This window comes from Falco naumanni, chromosome 3, assembly GCF_017639655.2.
Source record: "Falco naumanni isolate bFalNau1 chromosome 3, bFalNau1.pat, whole genome shotgun sequence".
NCBI lineage: Eukaryota > Metazoa > Chordata > Aves > Falconiformes > Falconidae > Falco > Falco naumanni.
Genome location: NC_054056.1, coordinates 7,387,772 through 7,410,362, shown reverse-complemented (window position 1 = coordinate 7,410,362; position 22,591 = coordinate 7,387,772). Strand labels below are relative to the sequence as shown.

General features: G+C 53.0%; 1 protein-coding gene across 4 annotated transcripts in view; it reads right to left on the bottom strand.

The window, feature by feature from the left end:
• The window catches only part of EPB41 (erythrocyte membrane protein band 4.1), a 96,311-nt gene that overhangs the window by 72,703 nt on the left and 1,017 nt on the right, over positions 1 to 22,591 (bottom strand). The window contains exon 1 of one of the 4 annotated variants that reach the window (XM_040587344.1): positions 14,214 to 14,374. The exons of 1 other annotated variant lie outside the window; for it this stretch is intronic. The gene's annotated coding sequence lies outside the window, so the exon portion shown is untranslated. Of the gene's footprint in view, positions 1 to 3,916; positions 4,106 to 4,464; positions 4,583 to 14,213; positions 14,375 to 22,591 lie in introns of those variants that run through there. 2 more of the 4 variants (XM_040587342.1, XM_040587343.1) reach the window with 2 other exon arrangements.

Below are 22,591 nucleotides of genomic sequence, written 5' to 3'. Positions count from 1 at the left end.
CCGGCTGACATCCCATGGCACTCACCCTCGCGAAGAGATGGAAAGGACCACTCTCCGCAACACCCGCGTCGCCAGAAACACGCCGTGAGCAGAAACGCTCCCCAGAGCTGCTGCTCTTCCTACGCCTTCCAGGCTCTGCACTGAGACCAGGGAGATAACAAAACACTCAGTCCCCTCCAAAAGCACCGGAGTTCAAGTGCTGTAATAAATTATAAATCATAAAGCACTGCTGCAGACGTTTGCTCTGAGCACAGCAGCTAAAGCAAGCTGGCATGCGAATTTGTTTAAAAAGCCCATACCAGAAACACAGCGGGGTCTGGAGGAGCGTGCCCTGGAAGAGTATGATTTCTTGAAACACCCCCCCGCAAGCCCATGCAATTTTCCTCTCTGTGGAACTGCTTCATTAAAAAAAAAAAAAAAAGGGAGGGGGAAGGATTTAGTCCATCTACAGAGACAAATTAAAAGTATTTGCTTTTAATACATAATGTTAGCAGCATTACACAAGCAAAAATTCACATAAACAGAAAACAAGCGTAAACAACCGACTGAACGTAAAGAAACTAATAATATTAATCTGGATTAAGTACAAGCCATGAACATTCCCACCTAATCCATCCAACGGACAAAGATAAATCCCTGCTATGCCGCATCCTACAGTTCTTTGCAACTTAAGGAACCACAGTACTGATCAAAACAACGTAGCAGATGAGAAGTATGGGGTGAAATATTTACGTATAGCCACCTGCTTAATCTACACAAGATTACAGCAAAAGCCAAGCACCAAGAAAGCAGAACAAACATTGTAAAAGATCACCAAGCCCAGAGTGCAATTTCCACTTGAGGTGCAAAGCTTCACATCAAGCTTCCCCAGAGAGATGCACACGACAGCAACAAAACACAGCCCCGAGTCTGAACAATCCGAGGATCTGCCATTCCTTCTGCTCCAGAAAAGTTGCACGGGGGTGAACTGCAGTCAGGAAGAAACCAGCAGATCCGCAGCAGGGTTTAAAAGCACAAAGTAAGTTTTTATAAAAGGAAATAAGGGCTGCCACAGGCCCCTCAAAGACTTACTTTATTAAAGCAACATCTCTGATTCATCACAGCTTATTACCAGGAATGTAAAAGCAGCTGCAGCAAGCAGAGCAAGTCCAGGCACTCACCCAGGGCAGCAGGACACACAGCCCAGCTCGGGCTCCCCACCTGCAGACCCACGCACATCTCCAGCAGCAGCACAGTGGGAAGCACCCACTCCGCCACCCACTCCCCTGGGTTTTCCCTCTGTTGCAGATCCCCTGGCCCAGACACCTGGAGAAAGCCCAGAGCTCCCACCACCCACCACGGACACAGCACCAACTTCTCGGGCTTTTTCCAAGAAATAAATGCAATGTGGCATTAAGAGGCTGAAGAAAAACCCGCTCTGCAGCAGAATGGGTACTGTCACGGTTTCCCCAAATGAAGAGGCTCTCACCAAACACCCCTCATTAGGGAACACAAGGAAAGATGTTTAATGAGAAACTCCTGGCCAGATGCTGTGGACGCACAGCCAACACCTCCACTGAACCACCCAGAGGATGAGGAGCCAGGGTTTCACCTGCTGACCCCAAAAATCCAAGACTCCTCCAAGACGCTGAATAACTCCTGGTGAAAACCTAGTAGAGAGCCACTGCCTTCCATCAGCAGCACTTCCATACATACAATTTTATGCCAGCATGTTACCAGCCACATCCCCAGCATCATCATCCACCCATCAACATATCAAAGCACACGGAGCATCCCAACATCCCATGGCTGGAAGCCCGCAAGCTACCCCGGCACAGCAACACTTTGATCACTAATGAATGAATTTGTAAACATGGCTGCACGCTAGAGAAGCCACGTACCTACCAGCCGACCTCCCATCAATTCCAATATTTGCTCAACAAGCAGTAAATGGGGTGTCAGAAGAGAGATGTTTTACCGCTTTCTGAAAATCAAATGCTGTCAAGTGAAAATACCGCGTCCATTCATGCGGAGCACGCGGGCGCTTGGCAGCCGCAGACAGAAGCCGTAGATTTGGGGGATCAATGTCTAAAGCATTTTTAGGATCTGGGAACATACGGTGTTTTGGAACAGGCTGAGAGCAGTCCTTCCTCCCCTCGCCCTGGCCAGGAGCGCCCAAGAGACTGCTGCCCATCAAATGCCCTGCTTCTGCTAACAGCTCCTTTTAAATTGCAATTATGAGATCGGATGAAAACACAGATAATTCCTCTGCTTCTAACCTAGACCACTACAGGAAATAATCTATTTGGGGGGGGGGGGGGGGGGGGGGGGGGCGGGGCAGGAATATCATCCTTCTCTCTGTCTCATAAGGCTCTAATTGAGTTTTAAAGGTAAGGAGTGCTGTTTATCCTGATATTTACCTTCTGCAGCAGATTATGTTTGTCCATGGGAATCCCAGAAAATCCTCACCTTCTTTATTGAGGCCATGTCAGCAGAGATATGCAAAAGACCCCGCTGTCTTTTAAATCACACCCAACACTCAAAATCGTCACAGCAACATAACTGAAGTTGCTAGAGGTTGGCACTGTGATGTAAAAAAATAAACATCAAGTGCAGCAGCAGCACTGGCACCTGACATACACTGCAAGCAGGACAGCCCTGCTCACCACCACCACGACACCGCAGGAAAACCTTCAATAAATTAAAAATACGGTTGTGCCAGCCATTACAAAAAAAAAAAAAAAACAAAAACAAAAAAAAAAAAAACCACAACCCACACACTCAAACAACACAACCAACCCTTTCAAGGGAAGGGAGCAGCTCCTGGGGCAGCAACATGCCAGTCAGCTAATTGTGAAAGGAACTGCACTCTATGGCATCGTCACCTCAATGAACAGCGATAGCGGCCAGGTCGGAGCCCCTCCGCGTCTCCCATCGATACATGGCTCTATTCTCCTCCCCTGAGACCTTCCCAGGATTGCTTGTACATTCGCTAATGCAATTGTAAAATAAGAATCAATTAATTAAAAGGACCAACCCTCCAGATCTGCCTAACTCACGCAAACAAAACCTAGCGTACATGGAAAGCCTCAAAATCCTAAATACAAAGAGCAAGGTAAAGCAAAAATTAGTTTTGTGCTGTTGCTCAAAAATAAGATTTTGCTTTGCTTCTCTGTATTGTCACCAGTACCTTAATCAAATTCTAACCCAGAGTACTGAATTATAACTGAACTATGATTTCCAGCACAACACTTGCCCCAGAATTTGGAGTGTTTCTTAAAAAATTTTCTCTTTGCAGCTGGACGTACAATTCCTAAACAAGCATTTACACACCCACAGCCAGGGGGGTCACTGGCCTCTGCCCAGGACCAGCCCCCCCAAAATGCACGCAGCCCCCCCGGGGCACAAAGGGGCTGCAAGTTCATTTTCCCCAAGAAATGCTCCAGCACTGGGGCTCAGGATGCTCCAGGCACAGCACTGGCAGACGCGGTCAGGGCACAATTTTAACTCGTTCCGGACCCGGTGGAGTCATTCCCATTGTACACGCTGCCTTGCCAGAGAGAAAAAATAAACATACGCCTTGGCGGAAAATCCTTTTAGCTGAAGAGCGTTGCTTTCCAGTGGGCCGAGGTGTTTTCCTGAGCTGGAATTCAGAGGGAATTGGGACGCACAATGAGCCTTCACCCAGCCGGTGCCAGACCACAGCACCCACATCCATCCCACGGTGGGCGAGCGGGCCCCGCCAGTTTGCAGAGCCCAGTGCCCTTCCCCGCCATGTCTCATTCCTCCTCCAGGACAATGGACTCCGGGCAGAACTGGGATCCCAGCTGGGCTACCAGCAGCCCTGGGCACGCACCGCCCCTGCAATGGGGGGCGCTGGGTGCCAGATCCCCCACGCTGTGTTCCCCCGTCCTGCCGCGTCCCCCCCATTTCTCACCTCCTGCAGAATGTGTCTCCGGCTGAGCCTCAGCCTTTTGGCTTCCAGTTCTCCATGACACATCGCGCACCCCCGCAGAGAGCTTGCACACCGCGCCGCGCACACACGGATACACGCTGCAAACACGGATGCGCCACGCACACTCCGCTACACCGTGCAAACACGGACACGCCACGCAAACACGGATGCACCGTGCACACACGCAGGCTGCACACGCACATGCACCAGAGACCGCAGCGAGCACACGCCGCGCACCCTCGCTGCCCGCGCAAAGCGCCCTGCGTGTGCAAGCACCCCGCGCACACGCATCCTTTCCGCGCAGGGAGGTGCGCGCAGCCCCTGCACACGCACACCCCGCGCAGAGGCGCGGGTCGCACGCACGTGAACACACGCACCGCGTGCATGCACCGCTACACGCCGCGCAAGCGCGGGCGCGCACACCCGGTGCACGCGAAGCGCACGGCACGGGGACCGCGGGCACGCGCCGACACGCCGCTTGCACGCGCAACAACCGCGCGCGCGCACCCGCGCTCCCGGCCCGCACTTACCCGCGAGGCCGCCCCCGCTCCCTGCCGCCCTGCCGCGCAGAGTCCCCGGTGCCGCACGGCGGGGCCGCTCCGCTCCGCGCTCAGCTCCGCGCCCGGCCCGCCCCGCTGCGCGCTGCGCTGCGCCCGGCCCCGGCCCCGCCCACAACACTGTAGTAAGTTCCCATTGGCCCAGAGCAGGGGGCGGGCCGCCAGCGCCGCGCCGCTATTGGCGCGGGAGAAACGGCGGCTGGCGGGGAGGGTGGGGGCAGCGGGAGCGCGCGCCCCCTCATCGCCCCCCCACCCTCCCCCCCCCCCCCACCCCGTTTCCCTCCCTCACGGCCGGGGCTCCGCGCCCGCGGGCGGCCCTCAGGCGCCGCGGCCCGGCCGCCTCCCTCAGCTCGGCGGCAGAACGCCCCGGGAGGGGGGGCTGGAGTGACGGGATTACCGGCAGCCCTCCCTGCCGGCCCGGCGCTAAGCCGGTGTGGGGGAGGGGGTTGGGGCGGGGGAAGGGGGCCGCGATCAGTCACCGCCGCCCGTAACCGGTAGGGAAGGGGCCGGAGGGGCCCGGCCTGCCGGTAACGCCGAGCGGCAGCGGGCTGCGCTCCCCTCCCTCCGTGACCTAGATTTTAAATACAGAAAGTTGTGGCCCAGCTCACACAGGAGGACCCGGGGCGGGGGGGGCGTATGTTCCTGGGGCTTTCTTATATTCAAAAAAATAAAGGCCGTTGGGAGCCAGGTACTGGCCCAGCCGAGATGGCGAGTTGACCGAGGTCAACAAGATGTGCAAAACCCCGCCGGGGAGACTGACCTGCTCGCCACTCCACAACCCTGCGCCTAACCGTACCGAGTGGCTCTGCCTCACCTACAGCCAAATTATAAGGCTTTTTTTTTGTCAAACAGAGCCGTCCGGCTCCCCTCGCCACATACACCGGAACAAAATGCTCCCCAGCCTCTTGTCAGCATTTCCACGGAGCTCCAGTGAGGCAGTGCCAGCCCAGTCGGCTTCAGGGGGACCAAATCCCTCTCAAAATATTTACACAACCCCAAAAGATGTGTGGCATCTCCATTGTGTCTCCCAAAGAGAATTAAGTGATCAGGCACTTCGTTCTCCTTGCATTAAGAGCAAATGTCCTAGCCCTTCGTCAGCAGGTAACACCCTGGGCTGATGCATGCCCTGGTTGGGATGGCTGCATCCTCACACCACACCGAAGCCTTCACTAGTACCGACGCAGTGATAAGCACACTTGTGCTAAATAGGAGCCAAACAAACCCCATTTTCTAGAAAAACTTAACGTGCTTCTCACAGCTATCGACCCCCTTCCCCTCTATGGGTCTATGACATGGCTCTGCCAAGACATACACGATGGTGCAGCTTCCCTTGCCTCAGTGCTGAGACCGCTTGCAACAAGCCCCTTAACGGGACGGAAGAGAGGTATTTTCGCCTTAAATCTGGACTATCTGGTGGTTTCCTCGGATTCAGATGAGCACATTGATTCAAAGACACAGGCTAGGAAAGATCTGGCAGCTGTTAAGTCGCTGCTCCTACACCAGAGACAGGCAGCTCCCCTGAAACAAGCCCTGAAGCTCCAACTTCACTCCCCAACGGCATTAAATTAACGCATGTTAATTGCCCAGGCTGTGAATGAAGGGCTCAGATGTCTGGTGCTGATCCACCACAACAAATGCCACCTTTGCTACTGCTCGCCCAGGGATGGGCTGAAAACAGGCTGTGTCACAAGGGAAATGTGAATCCAAGGGGCTTTAAGGAGAAAACCACAGAGCAAAGGAGCCACAATTTCTGGATGCAAGGGCTTGGCAACAGCTTCTTGCAATTGAGAAAAACAAGCAAACAAACCCACACTGCTTCATTGTAACATGCACGAATGCTGACCAACGGCAGATTGCAGATTACATGGAAAAGAGACAAGGGCAACGAAAACTTCACATCGAAACAGTGATTTAACACCACACAGCACGTCATCCACCATGCTCAGATCACCAGATGATCCCCAACTCCATCTGCCAGCATCTGAGTATAGAGAGCAGCAGCTCCCATATTTTGAGCCATTATTTCCCAGGTGAGCCATTTATCCACAGGGAACACTAGTGCAAGCTGCCATACACGCTCTGCACAAGGGCAAAGGACGCTTTTAGCTCTTCAGACCCCAAACAAATGGCCAAGAGTGGCCAGAGAAATGGCAGGAGAAACTTAAGAGCAATACAGTCATCAGATCTGATAAGAGGCGCATGGTCTGTACCACGAGCATGCCTTGAAAATGTTCTTCTGGGGCAAGGGGATTTGAACCTAGGCCAAAGCAATCCTTTTGTGGGGAGCAGAAAAAGGGAAAAAAGAAAACAAAAGCAACACTCCTCTGCATATGGAAATACCACCACCAACACCACACTTCTGCTGTAAATCGCTGGCTTAGCTTCTAACCTTTTCCTTCCTACACAGCCCCAGACTGACCTCTGAAATCCCATAGGAAGTAATGAAAATTTCTTAAATTCTTCACTATAAGAACAATTTGCCCCATGCCAAGCCTGGATTGCAAATATTTAAAGAACTCTCCCAGCTATAGCTGGTTTAAGTCACTTTATAGGAGTCAATTAGAGACTAAGAAATATTCTAATAAGTCAGGATTCCTTGGTATTCAGCTGCTGGATACAGGAATAAGGAGAGGAATTATATTCATTTTAGGCATGCATTCGTGGTCTCTCAGGCAGAAGCTGTTCCCTGCGAGCTGAAAAGCCACTCGCAACCGCTCAGATCCCAATGGACTCAGTCAGCGCAAATCAGCTGGGTCACAACAGAGAACGATGCCAAACCCTACCCTCTGCCTGTTTCATGGGTGTGCAGCTAGCAAGCGGCTCAGATGTACGTGCCCCAGCATCTTAAGAGCATCTAGACAGTAGATTAAATCCAGCTCAAGTAAGTTCTTAAGAAAATACAATCATTTGTAAGGTGATCCAGCACTCTGCAGGCCCCCCCAGGACGCACTTCTGGTAGAATTTGCTGTAAAACTGGGCTCCTGGCTCACACCAGTGCCAGTGAACACCCTGCCTAGAGCATTACTGGCACAACAATAGGCTGCACAGAGCTCTCCTCACCCCAAGGAGCTTCTCTACTCGAGGAATTCCCAATCTAAACAAAGGAATTGTGCATCACACTGGTATCAGTGCTCCCTCCCGCAAAGCAAACAGGATTTAAGGTGAAGACAAATACTCAGGATTATGCCAGGTTCCAGGAAAACAAAGAAACAAGCTGGTCAACTGAATCCTTTATCCACTGTGGCTCTAAATGGGCCAGCTGCATCGATATTACACATAGGTATGTGCACATACGATAGGCGATAGGCATATTTGGTTTATGTGCCTCGCTCACACACTTTGCTAGCAAGTGACAGTCTCCAAAGCAGCAGCCATTTCACAAGAGCAAACAAGGTGGGAGGAGAGCAGGTGGCTCAGTTTTGCCAGCTACTGGCCCTCTGCCCTTGGCTCCTCTTCCGAGATGTACTGTCACCATCAGCAGTGCTGATCTGGCTAAGACCAAAAGCACAGGATGTAAAGGAAATCTTTCGACTTCACAAGGTTTGTTTCACTGTAAAACAGTGATCTAGAACAAAGATATTTCAGGTAAATGATTTACCTAGAAGGAAGGGGTGCTTCAACTAACGCTGCATCTCTCCAGCGCTCACCCCTTGATTTAGCACACAAAGTGGCAGGCACAGCAGAATTCACCGCCAGAAAAAGGCTCTGACAGGCTGAATTGCAAAGTCAAGAAATTTTCATGAAGAACTACAACACGCTGCACTGCTTTGCTACAACACGTGTGCACAGTGAAGGCAACCTGGAACATCTACACTCACCTGGCTCTGTATCAAGAATTTAACCAAAGATTAAATCTAGTCTAGCCCGTCACAGCACTCTCCAAAACCAACAATCGATTCATTGTTGAGCGAGCTATTAAAGGGCCAAGCAGCACCCTCCATAGTTAAAGAGACTAAGTGATTTTGCTACTGTAATTCCCCTTGGCATCATGGCAGCTAGCCTCAAGTTTTGCTAAATTCAAGCTGCTTCTCCTATCCTTCTCTGTGTGGTTTCCTACTAGAGAGTTTTCCTTTGTTGGTTGTTTTAACAGCAGGAGTTGTGCCCTTTGAAGGCCATTGTTGCCAAACTAAAACTGCATGTTCTTTCCCGTGGGCAGAAGAATCCATTTTTTGAGCCACTACATCTTTTTGGTACTGGGCTGGCTTATGCATGTGCCTTTTGGGGAGATGGGGAAAGCAGAGGGAATGGCTGGGCAACTCACCCTGGACACCCAGGAACTCCCATCCCACCCAGAATCTGGTTAATTCATGCAAAAAGCTCCCATCATGGGTTTATTCAGTCTGTGTGAAGTTGATGTTCACTTGAGTCGGAGCTAGTCTGCTGTGTGGCAAGACACCAAGAAGGAGGAGGAATAAAATAGATGATGAAGAGGAGCACCAGCTCTCTCCAGGCTGCATGCCAGTGCAGGGAAGAACAGCTCCCTGAAAAGTCCGCTTTGTTCCAGGGGTTAGAGACAGTGCATAAAGCACATTTCTGCCAAGATGCACCATTTGAAGATTAGAGGAGGCCAGCTTCAGATTGCAGGATCGAGTTTTCATATAGTGAATGTTTCTGCATTGAGAGAGAAATACTTTTCCCCTTCAGTATGGGTAGGAAGTATTAAACGTATGAGTGGCTGCACTTAAAGGATCTGGAAAGTGCTTAAAAAGCCTGGAGAAAAGATTACAGGCGATGTTGTGAGCGTAAGCAGTGCAGGCTCAGGAAACGGCAGAACCAGCGTGGCACGAGCCTGAGCTCCAGAAACAGCCCGAGAAACAGGCTGAACCATGCAAACAGCCACCCAAAGAGACACAGCTGGCCCACAGCCACGCTGACCTCCGTCACATCGCGAGCTCTCCCTCATTTCAAGCATTTCCCAGATTTCCATCCCCTAGCAGTCTTGGGGAAAATGAGACACAACTGAAAACAGAGGAGCGTGCTCACAAAGAGCGCTCGGCTCCCTGCCCCTCGTTAATAAATTCCAGGAGACGCTGCTGGAAACCTCTATGGTTGGGCAGCAGGAGGAAGTTCAAGCCCTTGCGCCAGCCTCCTCAACCAAACAGAAGAGCCAGCTTGGTCAGGGACGCAGCTGTCACTTCAGCGGGGGACAAGCTCAGCTATGCAGCCTGTGTTGAAATAAACCCAAAAATAACAGTTAGTGCCACCTAGGGACCAGGACTAAGGCAGGGAGGCAGAAGAGCCATACCGCAAACAAAGGACGTCAGCGGCTGATTTACTCCTTGCATGGATGAGAAGTCAAACTGCAGCGAGAGGCGGCTCTGGTCTGTTTAAGTAACACCAGGTAGGTGTTTTTGAACTGTAGCTTCTCCCCACAAAGGAACCAGTTAGGTGAAGCTTTCACTAGGGGCTGCTCAAGCGTGGATTTGACTCCGTACCATTACGCTCTCCCTTTGGGCAAAGACCATCCCTTGGCTTCAAAATACTCAGAGCAATTTGGTTCAGAGAAGGAAAGTTTCAAGGCCAGGGTTTATTTAGGACCGATGTGTACCTAGGAGTACGTTAGAGTGTAGTACTTGGGGGAGTGCCCCTCTAGTCTGTACTAACACACTGCTTGTATCCCAGCGGCTGGGCAGCAAATCCACCCAAGCCGTCAACCCAGCACCAGACAACAGGCAGCAGTTTGTTATTGCAGGCCAGACCTGCACATCAGCGAGGGACACCTGCCAAGACCAAACATTTATTTAATTAAGACTTCAGCTACGGAGAGCAAATACAACTTCTAAACAGAGCACGGGCTACCTTATTTCTTCCACAAATAAGAGCTGAAGCTCTGCACCACTTCGTTCAAGGCTCCTTCCCCTGCCTGCTATCGCCTTGGACCTTGCAGGGTTTGCCTTAAGCTGCTAACTGGATCAGACCAAGTCCTTTCTACAGATGATCCCACAGCCTAATACGGCACACTAACGTCTGCTGAGAGGCATTTCTGCAGGTGCACAGTGATTAATTGGTGCGCATTTCCATATCACAAATTAAAAAAAAAAAAAGACTTTTCAGCTTGGTTGAAATGCGGTATATTAACCTCTGAAACTGGCAGTCATGGATACGAGCTTCAAAAAGATAAATATCAATAGGACAAAATCCCAGAGGATAGCATCACATTGCTGCCAGTTTTTCCTGGAGCTTTACGAAGTAAGGCATTTTGAGGCTTTATTTAAGGTCCTATCTTTCCATGCTCATTTTATAAAGAAAACCCAAAGCGGTTCAGCTTTATGGCAGAATCCAAGTACTGGGGAGGGCAGAGGGGGGAATCAGATGTTGCAGAGGAAAGCTGTGGGTACGGATGGAGTGGGCTGGGAGCATACTTCATCTGAACTGTTGCCACTGTCACAGCTAATTGCCCAAAGTCATCCTCTCTGAGAAAGGTTTGTTACTGAAATAAATAACATAACCCTGTTAGCTCAGCACATTCTGCAGGTCCACAGAGGCTGCAAGTTAACATGGTGTACGCGGTAAATCTTCCAAGCAAGAGATGCAGCAACAGCTTTGAGATGCACGCTAGCCAGATCTTACCCCTGCATTTACCGCAGGCTGCATCAGAAAGAAGCTAATAATCATTAAGCTGCCATCTTTTATTTCTAATTATTTGTCTCCACAGCAGGGTTCCTCCAACCATCAAGCAAAAGGGAAGCAAGTCTCAAAGGAGTAACTGTTTTGAAGAGGGCTTGCAGCTGCCACTGCATGAATGGCTCTCCAAGAACAGTAGCAACTGCTACAAACTGCCCACAGAGCTAGGAGGAAAGCATCTCTGTTGAGGCTGTTTTTCAATGTCGGTTTTTAGGTCAACTAAAACAGCTTTTCTTATGCAACAAGAGGTGCAGAAAGCTCACTTGCTTTTGAGTTTTTGCTTTCATTTAATTAGATGGTAATTCAGAAGGCAGCACTGCTATTTAAAACACCACAATGAGAACTATTTCACAGCCTTACAAAGCACTGAAGTGAAACCACTGAGCTAAGCCAGCCCTAGAACTTGACACCGCATCGGATTCTGATGGTCTCTTCTGAACGGGTGGCACAAGCGAAACAGATACCCTGCTACTACATTTCCAGGAGAGGTTCAAAGCAGAAAAACTCACTGAAAGGTGGAAAAGCAGGAAACCTTATTTGTTTCTCCTCTTTGAGCTATATGTAAATGAGAATTAAGGGGAGACCCAAGTTCAACAACACAACAGCTGTTCAACGGCTCCACAATGCCATGCCCTTCTCTAGGTGACCCACGAATTAAGTGATAGCAAGAAACAATTTCATGTGCAGGTAAACTTTTAAGATCACAACACGTGGCTTTCAGCACCACCAATGTATGGAAAGACAAAGCCCAGCCGCAGCCTGCTAATGGGCACACTGTACTTACCAACTCCTTTGCCACAAACGCAGCTCTCAACATTTTTTCAGCCAGTGCACATGCCCTCACCTCAGATTTCTTTACAGGCTTCAAATAATGGCAACATATGTGAATCTCAGCTTGAAGGTCAAGAGCACAACCTCAAAGGTTACAGGTTCCTCTTGCGCCACTTGTGTCTTCAGCATTTTTCCTCACGGTTTCTGCCCTCCAGCTTCTTGCAGCCTCCCTCCATGGAAGCTGCTGGCATGCTGCTTTTAGGACTGATGCCCAACACCCTTTATCAGGCCAGGAGATGAGATTCACTTACTACAGTTCCTATGCATTTTATGTTTACCCAGGAGATAAGCCAGGCTTAAAGATGGAAAGGCAACCTGAGCCTGCTGTTTCCTCTGCTGGGTGAAGGTCAGGGCTGTCCCTGATCCAGTGAAACTGTGCCACACAGCCTTTATCTTTGCCATCACTAACAAGGTACCACTTAACTTTCTTGTGTGCTGACCAAGATTTATACCAAGTATTTAGCAAACAGCAAATTTCATCTCGCAGCGGGATCAGAACCCCAAAAGCCTATAATAAGCAAGACCATTGAAATGCAGTTGTCTCCCCTCTGTGCAGTACACGAGAGACAAGAGACAACCCATGCAGGCAGAAGCCACAGTCAGACTGCTCAGAGGAAAGCAAACCAGGGATTGTTCAGGTTACCTGCTTTCCCCAAGGAAGAAATTCACCCTTGACCAACTCGACTTGTCACGCAGTGATAACCAGATGGGTGACTGTGTCCTGAGGTCTGCTCAAGCACGAAGGAGGAAGACCCTCTGGCCGATGACTGGCTTCAGCACACCCTGGCAGAGTTAGAGCCGCTGCGCTGGTAGAGGCATGCCTCGCACTAACCTGCTCCAGGAGTGACACCAGCGAGTATTCCATTTTACGTCAAATATGAGCTCCTGGCCAGCACACTGCCAACCTGCGCCTCTTGAAGCTACACCTTCTGTGCAGGGGAGTTTTATTCAGCATTGAAACGACTGCTGGGTGTTTGGTGGGGCTGGAGCTCAGCAACTCAAATCAAGGCAGGTCCTCTAGTTAATTAACGATCTTTCTTTTAGAGATTTGGTAGCAAAGAACAGCTCATTCATAACAGAAGACAGCTGCTCAGCTTCCAAATACAGCGCTTCGCTTACTTCTGTGTAAGAACAACAGGTTTATGCTTGGGTTTGATTAAACCCTCCTGCCCTCCACTGTGAGGCATCATACAATAACGCTGAGCTTCAGAATAAAGCAGTCTGTTCCCAGCACCTTCCTCTGCTTTCCCTGCAAGTCTTCCATCAGTGACTGGCAGTACATTGAGTGCTTGGGCAGAGCTCTAAATATGCTCAGTCCTTTCCGCTACTGGGAGAGAAGAGGACATTACTTGGGAAGGGAGGGCAATGGACAGGAAAGGGGAAAGCTTAGCAGCAGAATACCTTAAATTTTTTTTTAAAAAGTAAATCAAATCAAAAACTTCTGAAGTTTCCAGAGATAGGAACCTCAATTCAGGGGCACCACTGCACCCAAAGAACCAGCTCTACCAAGCAAAGACTCCTTCCCTTCCTCTACCCTGAGCGCACACACCTTATTTTGAGAGGATTTAATACCCGAACAGCACCTCCAAGCCAGGCTGGGGGGCAGGCACCAAACCTCTGCTGGGAAACCACAAAAATCCACCCCACCAGGATGATTTTCCCCGGGTGCAAAGCAGGATCTCCACAAATGCAAGCTAGAAGCATCAGTGCCTGATGCACTTCTCCAAGCTCGACAGGCATTTCCCCTCCTCTCCTGCCAGAAGGGCCCCGGGCTCCTCTCCGTACCCTGCAAAACTCCACACATCTGCAGGTTTGCAGAGGGGAAGCCAGCCCAGCGCCGCGCTCTGGCCTTCAGAGAGTCCCTTACACAACCACAGCACTGGTTTACCATCAACACCTGTCAGGAGGCGGCTGGGGAGAAACAGTGGGTATTGCTTTCCATTGCCAAAAACATTTTTACTTCCATTTTCTCAGTTGCTGGCACTTAGTGTGCTTTTATCACCAGGTCAGTGATCTGCAGCCCAGGCTGGCGTGAAAAACTGCTGCTGGGGGCTTTTTCATGTTATAAACTTGGCCTGGAAATTGCTACGTTAAGTGCTTTTCAGTATCAAAAATCTTCACACACACAAACACACACATGACAAATCCTGCTGTTCGATAACAATCAATGCTCCAGAGTTTAAGACAAAATAAACAGGTCATTATTTAAGTCCAAGTGATTCGTTTCAGCTATTTCCTCTCACCAGGCTAATGAAGCATGTACTTACCCAGAGATGAGACAGCCGGGCAAACCACGCAGGCAAGGCACCAAAATCCATCACGGGGCAGTGTATAGAAAAGAAAGGAGAAGAGACACTGGTTAATAAGCAGTTCCAGCTAAATACGAAAACCCCCATGCACCTGCCAGAAAAATCCCTCAAGCCACAAAGCCAAGTGCTCACACTTGTATCCTACACAAGTGCTGCGACAGAGTTCACGTAAGCAAAATTTGGTGCCTGACTCTTCCCAGAGCTGAAGCTGGAACTGGACGTTCACGTCGAGCCACTTCTCTAGAAATGTAAACACCAAGTGGGGAAGGAAAAAAAAAAAAAAAAAAAAAAAAAGGAAAAAAACCCAACCATCAGCCCAACGTTACTTAACCCTGATAACAGCGAGCTGTGACGCAGGCGTCCCGTGCCTGCCAGCCCCCAGCGAGTTCGGTGCCCACGGCACGGCACGGCCGAGCCCAGGCAGCGCCAGGCTGGGGAAGCAGAGCCGGGTGTGGGGGCTGCGGGCTGGCTCCGTGCGTTCTGCATCCCTCCGGCCCCACCTGGCTTTCATGGAAACTTCAACTGGGATGGACATCAACTGGGACGGACACAGCCCAGCACCTCCGGCCCCAGCTCCACAGGCTCCAACTGAGCCCTCTAGTGGGCTTTAAAAATTCAACAAAACACCCATAGATTTAATTTAATTAACACTCTGCCAGAGGCCTCTAAACCCTAATCCTCTCAACAAAAGGATCATTAACTAAATGAAGAGATTCAAGAGAGCAACGGTGCTCTCAGCCGCAGCCGGCCGGCTGCCTGCTCCCGCGGGCACACGCCGGGGCCGAGCAGGGTGCCGAAACCCAGCCAGATCCAAACCCTTCGAGACTCTGGGACCGGCTCCACACCAGTGCACACCAGTGCACAGCCGAGCACTCCTGGTGCACCACAGGGGAGGTCCAGCGCGGTGCCAGGCTTCTCCACAGCCACCCTGCTGCACCGAGGAGGCAGGCACAAGCCCGCGCCCATCCTCTGGGATGCACCACGATGCTGATGGTCCTGGTGCTGTCATCTCCATTGAGACTAAAACCCCTGAACTGCTGAACCAGGAGAGGATTCAGCTGGAGCGCTGGTTATTTTTTAAGTGTTATTATCCACTGATGTCAAGAGCCTGACAAGCAGGTGAAGAAGAGCCATCCTTTCAAGAGGCAGCCTCAGTCCTTCAACCGAAGGCTGGGAAAACCTCTCCATCTCGCCCAGCCCTGCCAGCACAAGCAGCAGGAAGCGTTTTCCTCATGTAAGAGAGTTGGGGGGGGTGTTGGCAGACAAATTTACAGCATGCAGGGTGCAGTCCAGGAAGGTGCAGGCAGGGAAAAGCCTTTACAGTCAAAGGTCCTCCACCCACGAGCTTCACCCCAGTGAGATGGGGGAGATCTGGGGTTGCCCTTTGCAGGTGGCTCTCTTGGAAAGCCACCTCCAGCTTCTGAGCCACACAGAGGATCCACAACAGCTGCAAGGAGCACATCCACAAGACTACTCATTAGTAGAGTGAACAGGAGCAGAAAGAGAGCTTAATTACAGGGCAGGGATCATTCCCTCTGGGTTCAGATGTCAGCAGCAGCCTCGGCAGGGCCGTGCTGCCCCACAGGACAGGCATTCCTCCACAGAGCCCGCAGCAAATGCCACCTTTGCCTGAGCCACGTGCAGAGCCTGTAGTCAGTGGGATCCTGGCTGGGGCTCTGTGATGAGCTGCAGAGCCTCAGGCTTGCAAAAGTGAGAACCCAAAACAAGGAAGACTTCAGCTGTTGCTCGCAAGAAAACTTCTCTCTGTCAGCAGCAGCCTGCATGCATCTGTGGAGATGCTACTGCAGCCCATCTATAGGTACTGGTCCCCCAGATTTGGTGCTGTATGTGAACGCTCCAGTCTCCTCAGCAGTTTCTGAAGCTCAAACCAAAGCTCCAGCTGTGGCATTCACCAGGACAGAGACTGTAGTAGCTGCTGGCAGGGCAGGCTCATACCCCAGAGGCTGCCACAGCCTGGGGCAGGGCTTTCAGGGTGGCCAGGAGATGCTTTAGCACACAACACCTCCCCCAGACCAACACAGCCTTCCTTGAAGGGACCTCAGCCCTCCAAGGTGCCAGCCAAGCCCACCGCAGACCCTCTGTTTGGGTTTGTATACTGGAAAGCACTCACAGAGGTCTCCGCTTTCAGTAAGTGCCTTTTGCGCCTGCCCCCTCCCTGCAGCTTTTTGGGACGTCCCTCCAGCATAGAGCTGACATGCCATCAAGGCCTCCTGGCCTGAAGATGCAGGAACAACCGTTCCCAGAGCTAATGAGGCTGTCCTGCTTTGACCCGGGGCAGTTTTCAGCAGACACAGAATAAGCAGTCCTCTCCATGTCCACCTCCTGGAACAAATCCCAAGAGCTCGCATCTCCCCAGCCCGGGCATGAACACAGATGGTCACAGAGATTAAAACAGACAGAGAATTAACCGCCCTGTACAAATGAGCTTCTTCATCCAGCCCAGTGCTGCCAGGTGGTTTGAGGTACAGCGCTTGGATGTGATCATCGCAGTTTGCCAGGCTCCGATAACAGCCTCGTATTGACCAGAACAGGGGGCCAGAAAGCGGAGAAGTTTGAAGGCAGTTTGTAGGGGAGGCAAGATGCAAACTGCCAAAGCCAGGCAGCTGCCGTAACCACGCTTGCCTCCTGCTACAGCAGTAGAAGGAAAATCAGCACAAGGAAAAAGCCTAGCCAGCAGCACAGATCAGTTCTGCGCTCGGCTGTCTTGTGTATTCCCACCAAAAGGCAGCTCAGATGGAGCAAGCAGCCCCAGCGGAGCCATATGCAACTCCAGACGCTGCCCTGATGCCTCCGACCGCTGCTCACAAGGCACCAGGCACCCACAGGCTGGCAGCAGGCACCGAGAGAAACCCACACCGGCCCCACTGCCTTTCCTAGAAGGCTGAAGTCTTGGCACCTGGCAGAGGCACAGGATCTGTCAGCACAGCACACTGGGAAGGATCTAACCATTGCACGGGGCCAAACAACCTTCCCAAGAAGGGCAGGGCTTTCTCCAGGCTGCCTCCCAGGCGAGAGCTGCATCCCAAACCCCCAAGCACATTAGCATCACCAGCAACAGGTTTAAACATTATTTTATTTTCACTCAAAACCAGGGAAAAAATTCTGAAAGGAGTGGCCTTCTTGCTCAGCTGCATCACAGTTGCCAGTCGGTATTTTTGAGGGACAGGTTTCAAGCGATGCGGTGACACAGATGACCATGTTTGCTATTAAAAGCCTCTACACTCTGCACCCAAGGAAATCCCCGAGCAGCGCTGACCCCATCTGCCAGCCTGCAGCGAGGCTCCTCGTAGCCACAGCCTGGCTGAGGCCGATCCCGACCACACGGGAGAGGTTCAGCTCCACGGCAGACACAGGCACCTCCAGCACATCAACACAGACAGAGAAAATCATATTACAGCCCAACGTGGCTCAGGACTGGGCCAGCATCTGCCCTCCATTGCTCCCACCCTCAGCGTTCGAGTTCACACAGATGCAGGGAGGTGACACTGTGCTGTTCTGTCTGACACAGACCCTCAACGCACAGAAAGAGTTTTGAAGCGCCCACGAACTGCTTACCCCATCTCCAAGGGTTTTTGGAGAGTGGATATAGAAAAACACGCCATTAAAGGCTGGTGCCGTCTGGCAGGTGGCTAAACCGCTGCTGCAATCAGGGGACAGCAACCAAGCAGAGATCAGCTCAGAGGTCACGTACAGCATGATAAAAGCTGTAATGCATCCGCTGCGTTAACGCCCTGGCTACGATGACGCTTCAAGGCATCGGTCCCCACCACGGCTCCCACCCATGCCAAGCAGAGCTCAGCACCAGCACCGGGTTCTCCAGGATGTAAGCATGCTCAGGGCTTCCCCACGTCTCCCACCCCATTGCTGCGATGCAATGGCTTGTTTGCAACACCTACAAGATTGCTTTAACGCCACCGCAGTCGGATCTCAGTCACTCCGAAGGCTCCCAGCACAAGCCAAGCCTCACACCCACTTGCTCAAATCCAGCTCAGGTCAAGCATGGCCAGATGTAATTACCTACGTGAAAGGAGCTAGAAGCCACCTCTAATAAGAGGATGTAGTTGTGCTGTCAGGCCAGGGTTCCTCCTCCTCCTCTTTTGCTGCTTACCAGGGTGCCAAACCTTGCCTCACCTTACATGGACCAGCAAGAACTTAACCTCATTCCTTGCTACCAAATCTGGCTTTCCCAGGAACGGCAGGAAAAGGCAGGTTTCTTAGTCACCTGTTTATGAACCTACGTACAGAGAACATTTTAACAGGATTCACTCGTTTAATTGAACAGCGCACAGGACGTCAGTGGCTTTATTTGTGTTGGCAGAAGGCTTTGGGCTGAACAAACAGAGGAGCAAAGGCAGGCCCAGCACCCTAAAACACCTCCCAGGGGCCAGGCAGCGCGTCGCCGTGGAACCCGTGGGCCAGCGTGGGGCTGGGGGGGCTCCCGACAGCCTCAGCACTCTCCCGGGGCCACTTCCCAGCACCTCCACATCGCCAGGCTGCAGCGGTCACCTCCAGCCTACGAGACACACAGAAATAGGACAACCCAAGCTCCCTTCCAGCCTCCTCTCCTAAAATCTGCGAGCAAGAGGTGGTTTTAGAGCCTCCCCAGAGCACACGGAGCCATTGTGACCCAGCGCTCCCTGTCCCCAGGCAGACACTTGGGCCGGGCGCCCAGATGGTGCCTGCGTCGCACTGCCCGCGGCACCCGCACGGCTGATAGTCCAGGATTTTCTCGGGGGGCATCAGGAGGGGACGAGAGACAAACCATGCTAATTGGATAGACCAAGAGTCCTACTGCAAGCAGCTGCTCCAAACCTCTTGCGAACCACAAAAATAGTTTCATGTAAGGAGCAGGCATGGATTAAACGCCACAAACGTCCTTTTCTTTTCTCTGCGCAAAGTGCATTTTCCCCCATCGCGGTCCCAAAACAAAAACCAGACCCACAGATCAAACCAGGAAATTTAGCAAACTTTGAACACGAACAATAGCAAGAGGATTTTCCAGACCTTCAAGCTTGTTTTGCAAGTCCCAGATTATGTAAAGCACCGCTCTGCCATTGTCGGGGAAGCCGTGCTGGCTGCTCGGTTGCTGGAGCCAGCTGGCACCACACTGCCTGCCCGGCAGCGCCTGCACCTCCAAAGGCAGAGGGGTCTTGTGCAACACCACAAATTCCTTCCCAGGCACCTTCTACTGCAGCTATTACCATGCGGCAGCAGCTGCCTTTCATTTTACACCTAATTGTTATGTGATTAATCATCTTCCCAGAGTCTGGGTTTGTTTTCCACACTCCAGTCCTGCCCAGGTGTTCGGTACTAAACCAGCTGCCCTGGAAGAAGAGCGTCCTTTGTGTCTACAGGGTGGCTTTACCGTGCTGTCGTGGCTGTGCCCAGCAATGAAGTATCCCATCACTTCACTAATCCTTGGGTTTTCTGCCAGTTAGGATAGGCTGGAGGGCTGAAGCACTTATCACTGCTCACACATCCTCCAGGAAGACAATACAAGAGGCTGAACTCATTCCACATTCAGCACCCAGCTGGAAAAACCCTGTTGGCACCCCTGCCCCCCCTCCCCAAGGCAGGCAGGATGGGAGCCAGCATCCCTGGTACCCAGCTCACCACACGATCCATGTCCCCCAGCAATGGTCTTGCACATGGTCCTGGTGCGTTTGCCTAATTAAGACTTAATGAAGCAGGGAGATCTATTGTGGGCACGGCAAGGGAGCAGATGTGCCCCCTGAACCTGGCCGCTGCCTGGGGAAGCCTGCTCCTGTCTCCAGGGTGAATCAGCAGGAAAAGCTCAGGCCAGGATGCTCAGCCCTGCAAATTCAAGACCCCGCTGCTTGGTCAGAGCCAGGGAAAGGAAAATGCTCAGTTCGTCAGCAGCCTCTAGTGGGGAGAGCCGCGCAGACGGGGTGGCCGCATCCACAGACCCCACCAGCCCCAGCGAGCCCACCCTGGTGGTCCCCACCAGCTCAGCTGGGGCTGACCGGGTATAGCCCAGCACGGCCCCGATGCTCATGGCGTCAGGGACCCTGGGAGCCACAAGCCAAACCGCCACGGCCTCAGCCGAGCATCCCGCGTGTGAGAGCGCTCGGAGGGGCTGTCCCCACCGGCTGGGGTCCCACAGCCAGCACTGGTCCTGGGCTAAGCACAGAGCACCAGCTGCAGCACCTCCCCCGAGGCCTGATTCAGAGCCTCGCATAGACGCATGAAATGCAGAAAAAGGGACAACAAACACGTTCCCACCCCCAGGTAGCTCACTGAGGGAGAGACCTCCGGGCTGATGGTGGTGAGCCCCTACCCCCACCCGAATCACACCCCAGACAGCTCCCACACCTCCAGCCTGCAGAATCTAGCATGGCCAAGAGCCAATTTTGACCCCAAACTTGCAGCCACCACGGCCTTAAGCCTCTTCCCGCAGCTGGGGACAAAGGTAAAACCCTGCCCGGCACAGAAGGACAATTATCTGCTCACAGGGGTAGGGTCTGCCTGCAGCCTGCTCTCCTCCCTGAGGAACAGCTGCGCGTGGAGCTCAGAAAAACCTTTGTCAGATATTAAATTAGTGACGTATCTTCAGAGCACCCCGCTCGAAGAACGGCTGATGTTTTGCTTACCCTCCGAGCAACCTTCACCCACTGGCAGCTCCAAAAAGACTGTGTCAGCCCAGGGGGGACACGCGGTGCGGAGGTGCAGCTGCAGGCAATTCCAGCAGCTGCCAGGCTGCGCGCCGGGAGGAGAGCCTCGTCAGAGCAGCACCGCCGCGGATGAGAAGGCACTTTCTCTCCTCGGCAGGGTTTCAAACCCTCCCAAGAAGGCCCGAAGTTTCTCTTCAGTACGAGGCAAAGCCGAGCGAAGGGACAGGGGAGGCGCCCACAGCCCGCAAAACAGCTTGAGCACGGCCATGGGGAAGCAGTTTGATGCACGGATGAACTTTGTGCTGCCGCTGACTTGCTGTTACCATCACGACACACAGAAGCAGCACATGCCCCACTTCGGGCAGAAAAACAGGAGGAGCTGCCAGCACCACAACAAGGCAGGGGAGCGAGTATCTACCCATGCCCCAGCACTCAGAGAGGAGCTGCGCACCTGGGGGGCCGCAAATGGCTTCACAAGTTGCAGCTGCCTCCTCTCGGGGACAGGCACAGTGTAGCCGCATCACATTTAGCAGGAGTAGGGCAACGGCTGTGCAGGGAGGATTAAGCCAAACCTCAGCCCCGTGTCACCTGAAGCGCTGGTGCGGGTCACCCCCATGGACTAACCGGGGCACTCCGGCAGAACGAGGACGCGGAGGGGAGCGTGCGCGCTGCTGCCAGCAGCCCTGACCCCGGCTGTGCTGGAGCTGTGTCTGTACCTTCATTAAAGCCTTATGGCGGGATGGAGGGGGTTTTTGGGGGGCACCTTGCAAGAACCTAACTTGCTCCCATGCCCCAAGGCGGCTCTTCTCCCGTGGGGCAGCAGATTTCCTCACACCATCAGCCATCTCCATCCCCAGCTGTCCGCTGCGGCTCAGCCGGTCCCAGTGCTGGGCAGTGGCACAGGACCGGTGCCAGGGAGCCACTGGTGCAACCCACACCAAGCCACGGCCCTGTGCCCGTCTGCGCAGCCTGACCCCGCGCAGGGCACGCGTCGCCTGACGTCAGCCCCTGCCCACCAAGCTGGTGGGGCCGGCCAGCAGCCTTGGCAGTGACCACACTGCGGGCAGCTGCCAGCACCGCCTGACCCCAGGCTTCAGCCCCACACCGGGGCCAGCCCCACCACGGACCCACCAGCCCCCGCAAACCGCACAGCAAATGTTAGTTTTTCCCATGCGGGAGCCTTGGCGTAAGTAAATCCTTGGGCGAGGAGGCGGCTGCCGGCAGTGCTGAGCCAAGGCACACCCCTCCATTGCAACACAGCCCTAAAGATAGCCACTGTCCCCTGCCACTCCGGCCAGCGGCTCGGACCCTGTGGCACCTGCCCAGCCCACCGGGAAGCGGGGAAGGCAGAAGCCCTCCGGTGCAGCTCACGGCACGTGCTAGCAAGCAGCTTCACCGACCCCTCACCCCACTCCAGCTGCAGGAGGGTGAAATTCAGGAAGGGACAAGATTGCAGGAACCACCGGGGCCACCGAGTTCGGCCGCACGCGACTCTAGTTGCAACATCAGCGCGGAGCGCCCCATCGGAAAGGGGATGTGGCGAGAGAAACCCCCCGTCCCCGCAGTCCCGTGGGGGAGCGACGCGGGGAAGTCGGTGGCAAGGTTTTAGCACTGCCTGGTTGTGCTGGGACAAGTATCAGTGCGAGGCCGCCATCGCTCCACAGCTCTGCCACTGCGACCGGC